This window comes from Epinephelus fuscoguttatus, linkage group LG11 (assembly GCF_011397635.1).
Source record: "Epinephelus fuscoguttatus linkage group LG11, E.fuscoguttatus.final_Chr_v1".
Lineage (NCBI taxonomy): Eukaryota > Metazoa > Chordata > Actinopteri > Perciformes > Serranidae > Epinephelus > Epinephelus fuscoguttatus.
The window spans coordinates 38,120,475-38,139,838 of NC_064762.1; the positions used below are offsets into that span (position 1 = coordinate 38,120,475).

General features: G+C 40.9%; 1 protein-coding gene across 1 annotated transcript in view; it reads right to left on the reverse strand.

Annotated features, from left to right (window-relative positions):
* Window positions 1–18,540, reverse strand: part of lrfn2b (leucine rich repeat and fibronectin type III domain containing 2b) — a 242,941-nt gene extending 224,401 nt beyond the window's left edge. Inside the window, exon 1 of the mRNA XM_049590668.1 lies at window positions 18,028–18,540. The gene's annotated coding sequence lies outside the window, so the exon portion shown is untranslated. The remainder of the gene's footprint in view (window positions 1–18,027) is intronic.
* Window positions 18,541–19,364: the final 824 nt, after the last annotated feature.

A 19,364-nucleotide genomic window follows, 5' to 3' on the forward strand; every position in this document is an offset into this window, starting at 1 on the left:
TCATTATTAGTTTATGGTTGTTCTTCTCTTGTATCATTTTCTTTTTCCTTGAAATTTGTTGCCATTCATCTCTACATGGCTGAAGAATGGCAGTGAATTTCTGGCAACCAATTCAAAGTGAATATAAAAAATTATACGAACACCAACTGGAGCAGTTGTAAAACTGATGGTTTAGATGTAACGTTTCATGGCCATGTGGGAATGAGCTGACACAGGGCTTCTGTGACTCACACAGCTCCATGTCTCTATTTTCATATCTCTTTACAGGGGCTACCCACCGAGACAAATACTGCAGGTTATTAACTAGATATTAGAAATTTAAGAAATAGCAATTGCAGCCAGGGAATAAGCTGCTTATGCTGAATGTTCACACAGTGTGCAGGCACAGCCTCGTGATCTATTTAGAGCCGGAGCACAGCCGTATTTCCAATGAGAAAAGTATATTGTGATTAAAAGATGACATCTCAAAAGCTTTTCTGTTGACCGATTTTTCCGCCGCAGTTGTGTGACCTCATTTCAGAAACAAAGAGGGTTTCTTGTCAGCCCGGATAATCTGATTGGAGAGGATCCTTATGTTACGGATACGATGTGGTGAAGGAAAGATAAAATGACAAAGACTGCAGAGTAGAGGACAGAGAGGCTGCAGAGGGTAAACACCAAGAACCCCATTTCTACCGACCTACTTTGGTCCCATACATTCAGTATAGTACGTGGTGTTAAGTGTCGTTTCTATTTCAGTTATTAAGGTGGTGCTAGTTTTGCTCTCACATATTATTATATTTGAATAACAATACACATATTGACTTTTATGAATTTTGTTTTTCAAAGATTTTTTAAAAATAATATATAATTAAAAAATTGTCTCAATTAATTAGTTGATTATGATTTCTATTAAGTAAGTGATCAAGAAAATTATCAACTCGTTTCTATTGATGGTTGGTTGTTCATTATAATGTATTGTTTTGTAGTGTTATTTGGATCTTTTTTTTAACATTTTAATTTAAATTATTACAACAGATTAAACTAAACAAAAAAAATCATACAGAGAGAACGCTTCATAAAAATATCTTTAGTGCTATATAACAAAATACATAAGTTGATAAAACAAACAAAGAGAATAAACCAATACAAAAAAATGTAGTTTTTTGGTCAATTCTGAGTTGAGATTTTGTCGAACAATCCAAAACTTGGGGCTTTCTTTCTAGTCAGGTGGTCTTGTATGAGGTGTTCCTTTAGAAATGTCACAATTTTTTTTACATTTATAGATGATCAAATAATCAATAATCAAAAAAATATTAACAGATAAATCAATAATGATTCAAATCAATTATTGTAGTTGGAGCCCTATTTAGGATGAAGTTTGAGATTGAAGAGTGTCTGTGGTATCACTCAGGGATGTTTCTAGGTTTTCAGGAAATTGGTGGCTCAGCCCAGACTTCTGTAGGGGAGCTAGGGGTATCCGATATGGTAATTAAAAAACAAATAAATAAACAAGTTGGGGTTTTTTTATGAACTCTGGCATCTTTCTTACATTCAAAGTATGTCTTAATTATTGAAAATGTAAATGTGTACCTCTAAAACTACTACTTTCCAGAGTATTTATGATTTGTGATGTTAAAATGAATTAATCCATGCAGTGTAGTATATTAATTGTTCACCTCTCCATCATCTGCTGCTGTCTGTCTGTCTCTCCACTGTGACTTTAAGAAAGTTTGAAGCCACATTGTAACATAATGTTATGTTCAGTGAGGTTTGCATAATAATTTGGAAACCTTTTTTTTTTTTTTTTATAGAATTTTGATGTATCTACAGGACAAACCCTGCTAAGGTAAGATAACGTTCTGTAGGATCACACGAGTATGGAACGTTAGCTAAACAAGGGCACCCACAATCATAATGAGGAGAAATGTAAGTCATAGATATATTGTTCTATACAAGGGTGTAGGGCATATATTAGGTGTGGGGTCTGGGTGTCCCCCCTGCAAGAAATTTTGAGCATCAAAGACTCGTGGCATGTTTGGAAATAGTCATTCTGAGTGCCAAAGCACAGTCTGGCACAAACTGGACCATTCGTAAATTTGGAGCTCTACTGAAGTGTACCATTTGGTTATCCAGAGCACCACACTTTCCGAGTGGCAGAGCGTAGTCTGGGCACTCTGTTTGGGGAGATGGAGCAACAGTGTGCCAAGTGGAGTGAATGTGTGATGAACTTAAGTGTTTGTTAATTCATGTAGAAATAGAATGCTGTATTTCTTCCAACAACCGCCCTCTCATTTGGTGTAGAGCATCCATGGACGTATCAAGAGACCTGGATGCAGCATTGGCAGTGTTACTCTTCATTACTATGGAGGTTGCTCAGGGCTGTATGATGCCACAATCACGTTATTTCCATAGTATGAAATTACCCCCGTGATCAGCACTGCTTCCACATCACTGGGCCCATAGAGTGGGGGCAATACATAGTACTTACAGCCCCTGAGCATGACTGAGCATGACCAAGTCGCTGACTCCTAGTTTAGCCCTCTGCTACCTTGAATGAGGATAAAATAATTTGCAAGTTGTTTTGACTTTTCAAATGTTATCGGATTAAACTGATGAACTCTTAACAGTGGAATGAGTAATTTCGCGGGGCAGTGACGCTCAAACAAAATTATCCACTGATTTATAGATAGATTTTTTCCAATGTAAGTCTATGGGAAAAAAAGTCTCTTTGGGCCCAATGGCATCACGCAAGGACCCAGAAGTTATAATTCCACTGTCTGACCACAACGAAAATTGGCTTTAAAGGCTGGCACACTTCCTGAGGGCCTGAGAGCATCAGACTGGATTTATGAAGACACCCTTGACTTCCTGCTTTCTGATTAATTTTTCTGCACCAATTTATGGTGGAAATGTCAGAGTACTCTCTGATTTAACCGTGAATAGTTGCATCATCTTCTTTGTGTTTTATAGCAGATTGCAAGTGTTGCTTTGGAGGTTTGTTGCTGCCATCTGAAGCATTGTTGCATCTATGTATATCTATACTAAGGGAAAAAAAAAAAGATTGATTTTTTTTTCTCCACCTGGTCCTGTACGCTTAATTTTCTCCTCTACTCTTCCCTTGTGTCACTCAGCGCTGACCATCAGACCCCCATCCTGTCCAAGAGCCTGTTACTGATATTTCTCTGAGCAGTTAGTTGCTAAAAGGGTCTGAAAAGTCCAGGGCTGTCCAAAAAATATATATTTTGGGCTGCAGCCTTGGACACCCAGCCTTAACGACGCCAGTGGGCCTGACGCCAAGGCCCTGCTCATTTATTCATGATTTCTGATCCCCTCTCATATGGCCAGCCCAATCCTGGCTCTGACAGGTCAGCACTCACAGAGCCAGACACCAGTCCCTCAAGACTGAGCTCAACAACAGGCCAGAGCCTCATTTCCTGCCCTCTCTCCTCTCTGTGCCAGAACTGTGCGGTGGCTTCGTACGGGCCTGTTTCATTGTGTTTACAAAGACTGAGGTCAGTTCAGCTTCTACTCAGTCAGTTGGGAGGATCATTTTAGCTTCTGTTTGGGTTTTGTTGATGCTAGCGTGTGCATTCTCATTTGTCGCAACACAATAGGACACTTTTTTTGGAGCTGTCCCCACAGTGGGCAAATTGTGAATATTTGTGCATAGAGGTGCAGATTTTGAGAAATTTCTTCCTTGGCTGGGTAATCAGCGACCCATTACCACCATGACTAGTGTGGTCCCCAGGTAACTTAAGTGTTTGAATAAATTAAATTAAACATATTTTAAATCATAATAACAAAATTATGCCTTCACATAAAAGTTACTGTGCATCAACTCCATTTTGTTGCTATTTAGTGAATGGCAAAATATTAACCCTTTAAAAACAGCTACAGCCTATGGACGGCCACAGAATGTTGTTTGCATGATCCTTTTTCAACAGATCTAAAATAAGAACCATAATAGCTGCAGCATTCATTCTTTTCTTTTTTGTATTTCCTGTCTCCACATCATTACCGTATCTGTGGTGCAACCTTAATATTTCGCTGTACTTTCCCCTAGAATTTCATAGGGTCATCCCTATGTTTCCAGGGTTCTATGTTCCCCACTTAACACTGCAAAAAAAAAGCTTCTATGTTCCCTGCTTACACAAAAAAGGTTCTATGTTTCCCGCTTGGTTGAGCGGGCAACACAAAACCTGGGAAACACAGAACCTTTTTAGTGTAAGCGGGGAACATAGAACCTTTTTTTGTGTAAGCGGGGAACATAGAACTTTGTTTGCAGGGTTAAGTGGGGAACATAGAACCCGGGAAACATAGAACCTTGGAAACATAGATACGCTCCCCGACCAAATTCATTCTGATTAGTTGAATAATCGCCGTGTTACTTTCATAAGGAGAAAAGTGCTACATCAATAGCTTTCCAGGATTAATCCATTATTTCCTGCGGCGGGGGGACAGGCTAAGTTACCTGTGAAAATGGGGGTGTTTTCAAAACGCTCAGCGTCGCGGTGACGCAGACCTCCTGTCAGTTTCTGTATACTGACACCATTTCCCTCAGTGGAAACAGAGATTGTATTTACTTTTATTTCACAGATAAGAAACAATAAATTGTGAAGACAGTAAAGCCTCCACTAAAATAGCATTTTAAGTCTTGTGTGTGATTTATCTTTCAGGGATTTATACTTCGGGATTTATTCTGGCTTCATATGAGCAGAGGAAATCTCCACTCGTCACTAGGCTAATGTATACAATGTAAAATGCCCTGGGCCGGTGCTAATAACGTTAGCATGTTGTATTTGCTTGGAAAACGTGTTTAGTATAAGACAGCTGTTTTGTCGGTGAATCTTGTGAGTTGTAATGAAGCCAAACTGTGTGCCGTTACCTCTGGTGAATGTTGCTGTTGTCCCTGGCTTCATATGAGAGGAGGAAAAGATCGCTAGACGCAAGGCTAATTTATACCATGTAAAATGCCATAGACTTGTGCTAATAATGTTAGCATGTTGTATTGGTGGGGGAAATGTGTCCAGATAAAGACAAGTGTTTGTCTGTCAGTTCTGTGATTTATAGTGAAGCCAGTTTGCGTACTTGTGTTTGAAATTGTCTCTATTAAGCCATATTTAACGTGTGTTTTGAATCAACTGTATAAATAAAGTTTAATTTGAACTAAACTTTACAGCACTTAACAGAGACACAGACACACTACCACAGAAGTAAAAATAACGTGCAGATTTTTTTTTCCCCACAGCTAATCGATTAGTTGAAGATAATTTTCTGTTGTTGACTACAGACCTAATATATACATAATTAATCTAAAATAAAAACCATAATAGCTACAACATTCATGTGGTGGAATCCATGCGAAAAAGCACAGTGGTGCCATTGGAATGAATGAATGCATTTACACTTTGCTCAACTAAACAACTTGCATAGTTGAAATTACTTATGGAGTGTTAAGAAATACTTTGTTTATGTTTCTACATTTAAAAACATTTTGTATCAATATGTTTTGTGTTTTTATTATATAAAATCTGATTAAAAAAACATGTCCAGAGTTCCCACAGTCATGGAAAACCTGGAAAATTCATGGAATTAGTAAAAAGTATTGAACGTTTTGGAAAGTCTTGTACATTTTGTTGTGTGTAATGAAACTGTTACAGTAAATTTATGATCTGTAGCTCTCGACAAAAAACGCTTTGTTTACCATCACGTACATTTCTTAATTTTCTCTCTGCCTTCCTTTTCTGCCTTTATGTATGCCAGCTAGCAAAAAATTGTTTGAATAGAGTTTGAGTCTGATATGTTTGAAAAACGCTGGGCAAGTTGGGAAAGAAAGTTGTTGAACTGTCTATGAAACTGTGTGGGAACCCTGAATTTCAATGCTTTTATCAATGTTTATGGTGTATTGACATAACCTTTTAGCTAAAATTGTACAGATTTTAGAGATATGAAGCATGTAAAGATACACCAAGAAATAACATCACAATGAGCATTAATACCAATGTAGGCCCTTGCAGACTATTTCTATTGCAGAGTTCAAAGGGTTCAATACAGCAAATAATGCTTCACAGCTTTATTTCACTGGAAAGCATGAATCAGCACAGATCAAGCACAGAGAGTGTAACCACCATTTTTCTACATAAAAAGGCCTGTAGTTTTCAATAGCTACTGCTAATTAAATATAGAACACTGATCTCCAGTCAACAGATGTCTGTCCTATTCATTTTATTTAAAGTAATTATCATATCCTAGCTACAAGTAAGGGCAAGCTGCTGGCTATAGATGGTCCAGCTGCTGAAAACACCTGCTCGAATGGGACAGGTGTAATGGGGATGCACAAATACTGCAATTCCACTTTTACCAGCCCAAGGAATCTTGAAAAACTCCCAACAACAAACTGGATTTGAATTGATGACTTAAGTTTTAAAGAATGTTTGTAAAGTACTGCTCATCACCAACATGAGCACTGTTGCCACATGTGTCCCAGACCACCTCCAACTATGGGCTGAGCGATCATATCTCAAGATGCATTGGGAACATTTTGGATGCATTCACACCTGTAGGCCTACTTACAGCTTTCCACAAATATGTGTAGCATGTCTGTGTCACTTTAAACAGCGGTATGAGTCAGAAAGGGAAGAATGTGATTATTGACTTAAATTGCTGTAATTGGGTGCTAAGGGTTTTAAAGTAGCTTCCTTAATTGCCTCCCTAAGCTGTGTGTATCAGCCACTGCTGCTGCTGTGTTGACAATCATGCCAAACTGCAATAACTAATTTCACGTTGTTCTTAGAACCCCAGCATGCACCTGTCCCTTTCACCTCACACAGTATCACACATCGCTCATCCTACCTAGTGCCATATGTGTGTGTACATGAACACATATATATGTGTGTGTACATGTACACACACACACATATATATATATATGTATATATATATATGTGTGTGTGTGTGTGTGTGTGTGTGTGTGTGTGTGCGAAACATCACTGTGTTTCCACCAGAGATAGTGCCACGAAAAGTGATTGTTTTTTACCAAGGCATTGCTGCATTTACAGTCAGGATAATGACATGAAAAGCGGCTGTTTTTTTTTCAGAGACATCACTGTGTTTCCATCAGGGATAATGCCACAAAAAGCATTTGTTTTTACAGAGACATTGTTGCATTTCCAATTGGGATTTTGCTAGCTAACGCAGTTGTATTTTATTGTATTTTACATTGCTGCATTTCTAGTAAGGATAGTGACACAATAAGCAGCTGCTTTTTACAGATACATCACTGTTTTTCTGCCAGAGAAAGTGCCACCAAAAGTGCTTATTTTCCAAGACAGTGCTGCATGTCTAGTGGGATAGTGACACGAAAAGCTGTTGCTTTTTACAGAGACATCGACGCAAAGTGCATCCAAATTCACACCCATTCTTCTCTATTGATTTTCTCCATGACCGTGCGTCATAGCGAGAATCCACACATATCATATGAATGCGCAGGGCTGGAGCTTTCCGATGATACCAAACACATCATTGTGCTGTCATCCCATCATGCTGTAAATACAGATCAGTTGTCTACAAAATAAAAAGCTGACAAATTTCTTTACAACCCGTTATACAGATCTTGTTATCAGTCACTTCATATGGTGTTGAATAATATTATTATTATTTTTCTATGATCTTAAATGTAAATATTGCATGTTTCTTTCAGATAAAACACATTTTTGACTTGTGAATGGGTCAATGGAATTTCTTGCAATAATGACAAAATACGGGCGGCACGGTGGTGCGGTGGTTAGCACTCTCGCCTCACAGCAAGAGGGTTGCCGGTTCGATCCCGGGCGTGGGAGCCCTTCTGTGCGGAGTTTGCATGTTCTCCCCGTGTCAGTGTGGGTTCTTTCCGGGCACTCCGGCTTCCTCCCACAGTCCAAAGACATGCAGACTGGGGACTAGGTTAATTGATAACTCTAAATTGTCCGTAGGTGTGAATGTGAGCGTGAATGGTTGTTTGTCTCTATGTGTCAGCCCTGTGATAGTCTGGCGACCTGTCCAGGGTGTACCCTGCCTCTTGCCCGATGTAGCTGGGATAGGCTCCAGCCCCCCCGCGACCCTCAAGAGGATGAAGCGGTTAGAAGATGAATGAATGAATGAATGAATGAATGACAAAATACTGGCATTCATGTCCGCCTGGCACAAAACACATGTTTTGGACAACTGTGAAGTGACAGAATGTCCCACCATCATGGTTCTTATATTGCCAGATTCCGGAGACTCTCCCCTCTTCATATAGGGAACTGCCCATTAGTTCGACAGCCCATTGGTTCGACATCCCATTGTTCCGAACATATTAAACTCAGTGTTCCAAAGTCCGTTCCGAAATCATCATGATGCCCTGTGGTTAAGGTCTGGTTAGGTTTAGGCACAAAAACCACTTGGTTAGGGTCAGGAAAAGATCATGGTGTGGGTTAAAATGAAAAAGAAAATGACAAACACATAAGCCGTGAGCCTGCTCCGCCTCAAGCCGGTCGCGGCGCACCATACGCCCGCCGCGAGCTGTTCAGCACCGCGGACAGTCAGACTAATGGGATGTCGAACCAATGAGCTGTCGAACCAATGACATGGACCCCTTCATATATGGCAGAATATGTCAACTAAGCCATAGCATGATATTTTCCTAACCATAACAAAGTGGGTTTTGTCCCCAAACCTAACCAAGTCAACCACAGCTGACACTTCATATGAAATAACTTACTAAATTAATGTATGTATGTATGTTTAGCAGAAATGTACAATGGCAACATTTATCGTGGCAATTGGGTTGCCAAACATCTAGGATGACTTCAATGTATTATTCCGAAATAATTGCAGGGAACAACTAGCAGAACTTCCTTGGTGACCAGAATGGGTCAATGAAGTGATGCCAGTTAACTTGCATAGTTTGTAATGGTAAAATGGTAAATGGACTTTCACTTGTATAGTGCATTTTTAGTCATACTACCACAGAAAGCACTTTTTACACTACAAGTCACATACACCAATTCACACACACATTCATACACTGGTGGCCGAGGCTATAATACAAGGTGCCATCTGCTTCTCAGTTTTTAACACACACACCGATGGAACAGCCATCGGGAGGAACGTGGGGTTCAGTATCTTGCTCAAGGATACTTCGACATGCAGACTGGAGGAGCCGGGGATCAAACCGCTGATCTTCTGAGTTAGATGACCTGCTCTACCTCTGAATGAAATTATAGTTATTATGTAGAATGAAAGAAAAAGACTTCAATTTGGGACAGTTTTGAGTCTGGGACAGCTGAAAGTAGAATTCGGGACAGCTGTGGGACACTGAGGCAAAAAGTTAATTTGGAGCCCTGCTGGAGACTCACCAGTACAACTGTTTTTTCTTGTTTAGATGGATGTCATGCAGAATCCCCACAGGGCTGAGCACTCAGTTAGGAACTTTTCTAATATATGCATGTTTTGGTGTTCCATTGGAAAGAAAACTGTGTAATCCTTTGTGCACACTGGAGCAGGAAATGCTAATCTCACCCAGATGGTCATGTGTTAGTTCAGGCAGGTGGAGGGCATATGGACAACAGACCACTGACCCAAATGCTGCTTCCGCCACCTATGAGAAGGCTCAGAAGGCCTGGCATGCTGCGCGTTATTTCCTCCCAGCCTGCCAAGGACACACACACACACACACACACTCACACTTACACTGTCCAAGGCTGATCACTCAGGAGTACGAACACTAGACTCTCATACATATCCACTCGTACAGCTCTTCTTGGAGAAAATTGAGGCTGAAGAACTGGCAGGCATGACTATATAATCCCAGCTTTAGGGATGTTCAGGGAGAGGCAGAATCGATGGCAAATGAGGGGACAGTGCAGCCGTCCATAGCAACAGATGAGAGTCTGACATCAGGACTCACACAGGGAGGAGGGGGGAGTAAACGGAGCGGAGTCCCGCTGTGAATCGCTCTTTCTACCTCCAGCCTTTTTTATTCCTTCCAGCCCAGTGCTAGGCTGCTGTAACTGACTCAGTGGCTGCTCCTTTACTGACCGTCACAACAGTAGGTCAGGCTAAATGTGACATTAAAGCAACACTGGGCCGCGGGGCACCACAGAGGCAGGCACTGCTCACTCTGGCAGCAAGGCTACGTGTGGTCGAAGCAAAGGTTTGTCTCTGGATTACTGATCATCAGCAGTCGACACAAACATGACATCTAGGGCATCCTCCTCCTAATCAATTAACTAAGTCATTAGGGATGGTGAAAAATCAATTTACATAAGTGTTCACATTAATACTCAGAATTAAGATTTGAGATTTATAATCCATTTTCTAATGTCGGAATCATTAAATTTCAAATGCAGAGCTAGAAAAAAGTTGCTCATATTGTGGTAGTCTATGACGTGACGTCACATCTGTTTCAAGAAAGCCAAAGCCAGAGAACAAAAGATGGCAGACGGCCTGAGAACACGGACCTTTCGCTGCTTGAATACCAACTCAAATTCAGCCAGCCAAGCACTAACTCCCAGCCAGACAGCCAGATCAGTAAACTCTCTGTACCTGCCATTACACAGATTAAACTCAGCTTGCTGTGAACACTGGTAGTGAGGTTTGCACCAGCTGAATTCAAGTTGCTACAGTTGCTACTAAAGCTCTGTCTCCAGAGCTCACACTTGCTCTACCCCTTGTGAACAGTCTTCTGGTGGTGGGGAGCAGGCTGTTCTCATGAACTGTTCGTACATTTTCCAACAAAATGTAATACACCGAAATTCGTACATATCCCACATGATGAGGAGCCAGTAATTCCTGCATAACCCACATATTTTGGAAGGCTGCGATCGCATGACCAATGCACTGACAGGAGTAATGAAGGAAGTGTTTCAAGCGGTCCAGTAAGAAGGCAGGTTGTGGTGGTGAATGGGTCACAAAACACAGGACTTTCCCTTGGAGACAGGTGTATGGAACTTGGTGAGTGAATTTTGAGTCATTTTAAGGTACATCCTCACCATGTTTCTTTTCCTAAACCTAACCACAGTAACTTTACTTGCCTAGACCTAGCCTTCGTAACTTTAGATTCAGATTACCTAATTCACAGAATATCATACAAACAAAATATGCTACTAACACATTAGTAGCATATTTTACCAACAGTTGTATGAGAATACGTTGCAAGATTTATGGGGATTTAGTGGAATCTAGTGGTGAGGGTTGCGGAATTTCTTCTGGTTCGAATTACTTCAATATTCATTGTTCAGGAGGGTTTTACCGGGAGCCAAATTATCAAAAGAGGTCTCTTCCTCTAAAAAACAAACAGACCAGAGGATTAAAACCAGTATAAACACTGAATAAAGCTGTTTCACATTACAAATCAGTTTTCCTCCAATGCTGTTCAGCCTGTCCATAACAACTATCTGCTAATGTGTGCTCACCTGTTTTTTTGATCCAGACGTTCAGGGGTTTTTTACAGGGAGCAAAATTATCCACAGAGGTCTTTTCCCCTTCAAAATAAATGTACCCAGTAATTCAAACCAGCAGAAACACTGACTAAAGCAGTTCCATGTTAACAAATCAGTACTCAACCATCACAATACATAACAAATTGACATCCGGGTATCCAGACTGTATCAAATCAGGAGATAAGCATATTGTTCCAGCCCTGTGAATCATTGTTTGTTAGGCTCTTTGTTAATACTGAACTTTTTGGTAATTTGTTGCTCTTTATGCTCTTTTTATTAGTCACTGGCTACTGCTGAAAGTCACATCTCTGACACATTAATTATGACAAGCAGAGAGCCTCAGATTGAGGCATCCTGGTAGGCAAGGGTCTAAGTCAGTAACCAGGTTCAAATCCAGCTGGGGCTCTTTGTTGTTTGACTTCTCACCCTTATTTCCTGTCACCTGTCTTCTTTCTGCTAATGAAAGGCAAAATTTGCATTCATTTGTGGGAAGCCAATGAGTCTGGAGAAACAATCTGACAAATGTTTTAATGACATCAACTCATTTAACAGTCAGTCCTCTGACTGTTAGTTGAGGACATTCCCATTTTTCACTATCTTCCTACATATAACTGCTGTTGTGCTAACCTCTTAAGAAGTTAATCTAAAAATGGATGAATTAATTCATTCAAAATGTCATCACCTTTATGTGAGTCAAAACCAAAAGTCAAAAGTTAGTAAGACAATATATTGAACTCATCTCATTCTACCTCAAAATAACCATAAAATGCCTTTTATGTTTTCAATTTCAAACATGTCAGCTTATTTACGCCAACATCACCCCAGTGTGTCAATTAGTGGAATGAGATGTAAACAAGGAGCAACACACACTACAAACTAACGTTATCCCTGCAGCATTTAGACAGTTGGTGCTTCTCAAAGTCAAGAATCCTTATACTAATTTTGTAACTACTAAAATGACAAAATATACATGACATATATAAATGTACTGTCACTTCAAATCTTTTGGTGCTTCTCAAAGTCAAGGAGGGATCCTTAAACAGCTGAAGTTCAAGGAGGCTAAGACTAGTGATGGCCAAATGAAGCCTCATGAAGCATGTGTGTATCCTCAGCAGGCATGACGTACCCACAATTCTGCCTGTTCCAATGTGTGTTTACCTTGGTAGGACCGGACTTGGAAGGACCCGTCCTACCAAGATTTTTTTAAACATTTAAAAAGGTAAAAAATAAAGACATTTCTCTGGCATTTCAGAGACAGAATTCTTTCTTTGAGCAATGCCACTTAGAAGACGACCAGGACTGGGTCACTCAGGTGTAGCTCCATCATTGTTCAAAGTCAAAAAGTAGTATAAATAAATCAAAAATGTTCACAATCAAGGAAATTTCCTTGGCATTAATACTTTTTCACTGTATCAAATACGTACCAAACTGTGACACCACTGTATCAAATCAAAGTGAACCATGAATTTTGTGAACCATAACATAACTTATAAATCATACCTGTCAACACTGCAGTTTTTTTCTGTGTTTCCTCTGTATGTCAAGGCCATCTCGAAGTACCTTTGCATTCTGTTGTTTCTCCTGGGAAACCGTAGGTTTGTTGTTGTTGTTGTTTTTTTTTTATGTATAATGTGTTATGTTTGTCTGATGACGTCCTAGTTGCCAGATCACATATGAAACACAATCTACGTATACACCATTCACACACTACATGCAATTTCAACCTATCTGTCACCACAACCTGGAAACCCAAGACCTAGTTCAAGGTACGTGTGCACAGTTGATTTCAGCAGGCAGACAGGCCAGCTAATTTAACGTAGCTGTCAGCTTAGCTGTTGTCAAAATGGCAGGGCAGGATGGCATTCTATTTTATCAAGCTAATGTAACTTTTCAGTCCGATTGTGTGGTTGCCTAGATTGTCAGTATACTGACAGTGTTGAAACCTAAATGTTGACAGGTATGCCTACCTATACGGTTTCCTTGGCTGGGATTTAATTTTCACTCTCAACTTTTAAGCGACATGGACAAAAATTACTCACAGGAATGGAGTGGCCATGACAGTTGGGCAACTCCATGCTGGTGGAGGATCACGTGATATGATCACAAGTTCTAGAACAGCTCAATTTCACAGTGTGTTTGTTTAGAATATAACTCCACAGTTTAAAGTCTTACATTTTGTGTTTGTTTGACTGATTCAACCTCACACTTAACCATGGTGGATACTTTGTATTTGTCCCAAATTCAAATCCTACACTAGGATTAAAAAAAAAAAAAAAAGTTTGTACACCACAATGTTTTTTTTGTTTTTTTCAGTCCAAGAAGTGGCGCATTCATCCAATGCTCAAGATTTTGACACAGGGACCTGAGGTTTCTGTTGGTGTTGACTATTTCAATATTTCAATATAGACCAACATCTTTCTCTAACCTTAACCAAGGTTTCTCTAACCTTAACCAAGGGTTTAAAATTTAATCATGCTTTAGCTGGCAGAAGCAGAAGATTGCAGAAAAGGAATAAAATATTTTGTCAGTGAACATTTATAAAGATATGAGGTATAAATATTTTGTGACTTTGAAAATACTTGGAAGATTAAAAGATTTTATCATGTTGATAAGAAATTTGACGCGGGCTGCAGTCCATTTCTTTTATCTTGCAAATTAGTAGACTATAAAACAATTTCAAGGAGACAGTGTTGGTGTCTCTCACTCCAGTAACTGCCAAAGATGGCCGTGAGTGTTATACCCAAATCCAAGGTTGTAAATGTCTCTCCAGAAAACTTTAACTTCAGTCTATCAGTGTCTGGCATATTGATTTTACTTTGTGCAATGAACATGCAAAACTTTACAAAAACCTGTTGGCTACAAGAGCTCGTTTATTTGTTGGTTTCATTTTAATAATATTTCTAAAAAATCAAAAAGGAAAAACGGTGTTTGCAACCACAACCCAACCATAACCCAGTACCAAACAGTACTGAAACTCCTCCAGTCAAACAATACCTGCATTGGATGCTTTTTGTACTCTGATTGTACATGGATGGTATCTATGTTTGATGGTATTTGTTTTTCATTGTACCATGTATGTTCTTGTCTTACGTACACTGCTAGCCTACTTAGACAAGTCTTTCTGGGTTTAAATACCCATAACATAGTGCATAGATAGGAAATAAGCACACTTTTTACAGGACCCAGTGGTACTTGTTGCCATGAGTCAATGGAAATGATGTGTTGGATAAAATCATGAGGCTAATAAACTGCTTTCATAATTGGAAGAAGTACTCTTAAGATAAAGTTACATGTGGCAATACTCGTAAACATGGGAAGGAGGCATTTTTCTTTTACTTGTCCTGTAACATTATCCCCACCACTTGCATCTTTCTCAGCTCAGCTGCCCATTCCATCAGTAGAGACTGACCTCAGATGATGTGTGCTGTGCACTACATCACCCTAAAACAGCATCTCCATATCAGTTTGATATTAAAAGAAGCATCTGTACTCTTGATGGTATTCAAAATCATACCTTCAGGATTTCTAAAAACCCTAGTATACCTTGATACTCTCAAGCCTAAATCAGATCTAGAAAAAAAAAAAAAAGACTTTTTTTTGTTTTTTTTCTTTCTTTTTTTCTTGTGACCAATCACTACAAGAGTTCTTCAGTGTTATACAACATTACTGGTCCGATACCACAGCAGATACAACTAGGGATGCACAATAAAACCTCATCGGTATCTGCCGATATTGGCTGTAAAATGAAATATCAGAATTGGCCTTGGTATCAGCCAACATGCTTTTTCTTATTTTGCACAATGAATGAATATTACATACATTGAAAACTGTTGTATTTCATGTCTCCATTTGCGGGTGGGCCATCACAATAAGAGTATGCATGCATTATATGATGTTAATTCCACTATAGGAGAGACTTGATGATCACTAAAATTAGGTGGGGTAAAAAGTGGATATATCAATATCGGTATCGCTAACAGTCTGTGGTGTGGGGAAGGTGAGCGCTGTGTACTTAACAGAATTGGCAGTTCAGCATGCCGAGATGTCACCAAAACATTTAAAAGTATGACTATACTACATGCCTGGAGTAGAAAACAAGAGGTATCAAATGAAGAACTCCACTGGTATTGGTGTCACTGTAAGGTCACTGATATTGGAACTGATATTAACTGATGATACACAAGCCCTAGCATTCACTTAACAAGAAACAAGCATTCACTTTTTTTTCTTGTCATGTGCAGTTGGTACGTGTTCACAGAGTGCAGCACGACGACTTGGGCAGGTAACAAAATTTACGTCACACAGACCCTTGCAGCCGTGCACATGCAGAGACCATGAATTGGCCCTCAGCCCATTATATTGTTCTATTGCTGGAACAAACAAGCTGTTAATCGTCTTGATGGTGAACACAGGGTCAGCCATACAAACCATGATTCATGTGTGCGTATGACTGTGCTGTACTGCTGTTTAAAGCCCTGCTGCTGCTGTTTCTATGAGATGATGACTCAACGACTGGTCTCAGTGTGTCCCAGAGTGCCGCTCCTGTCTCCTGCTGCTCACAGTGATTGGACTCCTCACAGCACATGCGATACTGTTAAACAAACAAGCTGTTACTAATGCTGCTCTTCCATCTCTACACAGGCTGCGCGGGGAGAGGAGGTGTAGGTGGAGCTGGAGCTGGAGGCTGATTCAGGGAATGAGCAGAGAGAGGGATGATGAGCAGAGATGAGGGGACAAATTGAGAAAGGAGGATGTCAACGGAGCATTAGGTGTGCTATAGTCTGTGTCCAGACTGAAACGCAGTGCTGTGCTTGTCCCTATGGAGCTCAGGATGGGGCTTAGTGTACGTCAGCCAAGAGCATGGTGACATATGTGCCATTATTTATAGCCAGCAGATCCGCTGAGAGGCCCAGGGGCTGCTTAGAGAAGGTATTATTTGAGAGCACAAAGACCAACCTGGCTACCATCAAGCTCACAGGACATTTAGCAGCAAACACATTTCCTCTCAGGAGAGCTGCTAACACAGTCATCAGAACCGAATTACAACAAAGATAATCAAGTGTGTGCTGAGACCGGTGTTAACCAGATCCCAAGTGATCATCTGGAATGGTAGCACGGATATTAGACAACAGGAAACCCGCTTCTCATCCTGACATGACACTTTCTGCAACACCGGAATATTTCAAACTAAATAACTCTCGTGATATATTTCACGCTTTGCAGTCTTCCCGCTCACATTTAGTGCACCAGTGAGGTAAAGCAAGTCATAGCTCTGACAGATTTAAGCTATGCTTACTGAGGGATTAGCAGTTTCACTGTGGCGCCCAGCCTGGGAACTCAGTGATGGACGACGAGGTAGATTAATGCCCCCTCCCCCTCCTCCTCCTCTCCCCCTCTCCACACACACAACAATCTGGACACGGTGCTGCTCCGGCTCCTGCAGCTCAGCTGCCTCTAGCATGACACCAAATATGTGTTGGAAGGGGTTAAAGGTAAGTCAATTAGAGCGTGGCTCTAATCTGCGCGAGGCAAAGGTCGTCTCTTAGTAGACAGTGGGATTGGGGCCGGGAGGTTCCCTCGCTTGGCGTGCTGCTTCACCTGAATCCACACTCCCTATACATCCCAATCCTGTGCATGAAAAACCTGCAGCCCAGTAAACAACTTCCAGCCCCCATCTGTGGCTACCTCAGTGCTGAGAGGGATGAACAAGGCCATGAATTATTCAGCTCCTACAGTACCACCCCACCCACATGGTTACCCGATCATGAAGCATGGGAAAAGTCAAGGTCGTGAACCGTGAAGTGTCGATAAGGGCCACGCACATTCACAATTCTTTGCCCTCAAGGCCAAAACAAGAAAAGAAATTGAATTCCAAATGTGCACAGTGTTCAATAATCAAGCTGCAAATATGATCAAGAAGATGTCCTCAGGCTGATTCACCTGCTGCAGTCTCACCTCAGGCTCTTTGCTGGGCTTTAATCAGCTGATTTGATCACTGCAGGGACACACTGAAGTTTCATGTGTCTTTCCAGCCCATTAGGACTGTATGCTGCTACTGTATGAGCTCTGCAAATGTGAAAACACTCTCAGAGGCTATATGAGTATTGACAGATGATGTTGACTGAACATACAGCTATATTTCATTTGTCAGGCAACAATAAGTTGGGCTGGATGAGAGCTGTGATGGAGCGCAGGGGCGTAGTGTATTTTAACTGGAGAATATTTTATCTTACAGCACATTACGATCGACCAGGGATCCTGCAAGAGGGGGGATGATATTCCACTCCGTTTGATGAGCAAGCCGCGGATCCATTTCAGCTAAATAGGGCAGTGTGATAAAGGCGGAGCAGACGCGGCGACAGATAGTGGAGAAGCATCGGAATCAGACCACAGTTTGGTCCAATTAACACTTAGCGGAAAGTATTACATTCAAAGATTCCCAGCAGTAACATCTGACTAGTCACTAGATTGTATGCATAGACAACACAGCAATGTGTCAGACAGTTGAAAAGGTATAGTTAAGTTGCCGCGTCCACATCAGATTATGAAAGGAGTCACCGTGCGGCTCACTGCGACTTCTTACCTCTTGTATCAGGCGTTTTCCAGCGGCTTCTCAGTCCAGGAGATGCAGTCGATGATCAAGGCATTGTCATTTCAACATTTAATTCCAATTTGTAATTTCCATTTCTCGTCATGGATTCCCGGTGTTGCCTGATCACTCTTTTCCCTTTGCGCGTAAAGAGCGAGCGAGGCGCGCACCGCTCCGCCGCTCACAGCCCGCTCTGACCACACTACTGGCGAGCAAACCACTTCGCTGGCTCCTCGCATCGATCAGCTCCCAATGTGAGGTGTTTTAAGTTTGAGAAATTGGAACAGTCTGAATAAACTTTCAAGGAGTCAGATAATTCTGTTCTGACGCGCGTTTAAATAAAAATCCACTCTGCGCTGATGAGAAGGAAGGAGATAATATCCTCGCGCAGCGGATACAAATATATTTTTTCCTCCGCGCTCTGTGCTGTTGTCTGCGTTTTGATCTGACTGCAAATCCCCGCAGCCTGTAGTCCTCTCCATGCACTGACTGCGCCCTGTGTTGACGGCAGAGAGAGACGGCAGATGGACTGGAAATTCATTGGGCATGTGACACATTTAAAATGCAAACACTGGGCGTTTCAGATCGCACTCAGATAGCTCATTAATAGCAGCAGCAGCACTTGTGAAAGAAATGATCGTGATGATGATGATGATGATGATGAGAACATTCATGACGAAAAAGCTATTCCTTTTTTTTTTTTGGCTAAACGCGCTACAACTTTCTCAAAAGACACCCTGGTTTCTAAGTGGCAGCCTAACTAATGGCTTCATTAATGGTTAATGAATCACTTAATGCTGTTTCATGGTGGAGTGCCCTTTCACTCTCTAATAAAGCTTATTAATGGTTAATAAATCCTTAACTAATGCTGTGTGGACTTCAATTTTTAAAGACAGCGGTGTAGCCTACATGTTAGTCAATACTTAAAGGGACAGTTCACCCCAAAATTAAAAACATATTTTTCCTCTTACCTGTAGTGCTATTTATCAGTCTAGGTAGTTTTGGTGTGAGTTGCAGAGTGTTGGAGAAATAGGCTGTAGAGATGTCTGCCCTCTCTCAAATAAAATGGAAGTAGGTGGCACTCAGCTTTTGGTGCTCAAAGCGCCAAAAAACATTTGAAAAACAGCAGCAATGTCTCTTTCCAGAGGCCATGACCTGGTTACTTAAGATCAGTGGTGGCAATGAGAGGTCTTTCAATGAAATGTGGGCTCCTCTGCTTAACTACCTACCTGAGGATTTGACTTGGCTAGTGATGAGGGGCCAGTTTTCCCTACAATGGCCACGTCCACCAGGATAAATCATAAGTGTTTTCTCTTGTACTGTGGTTCTTA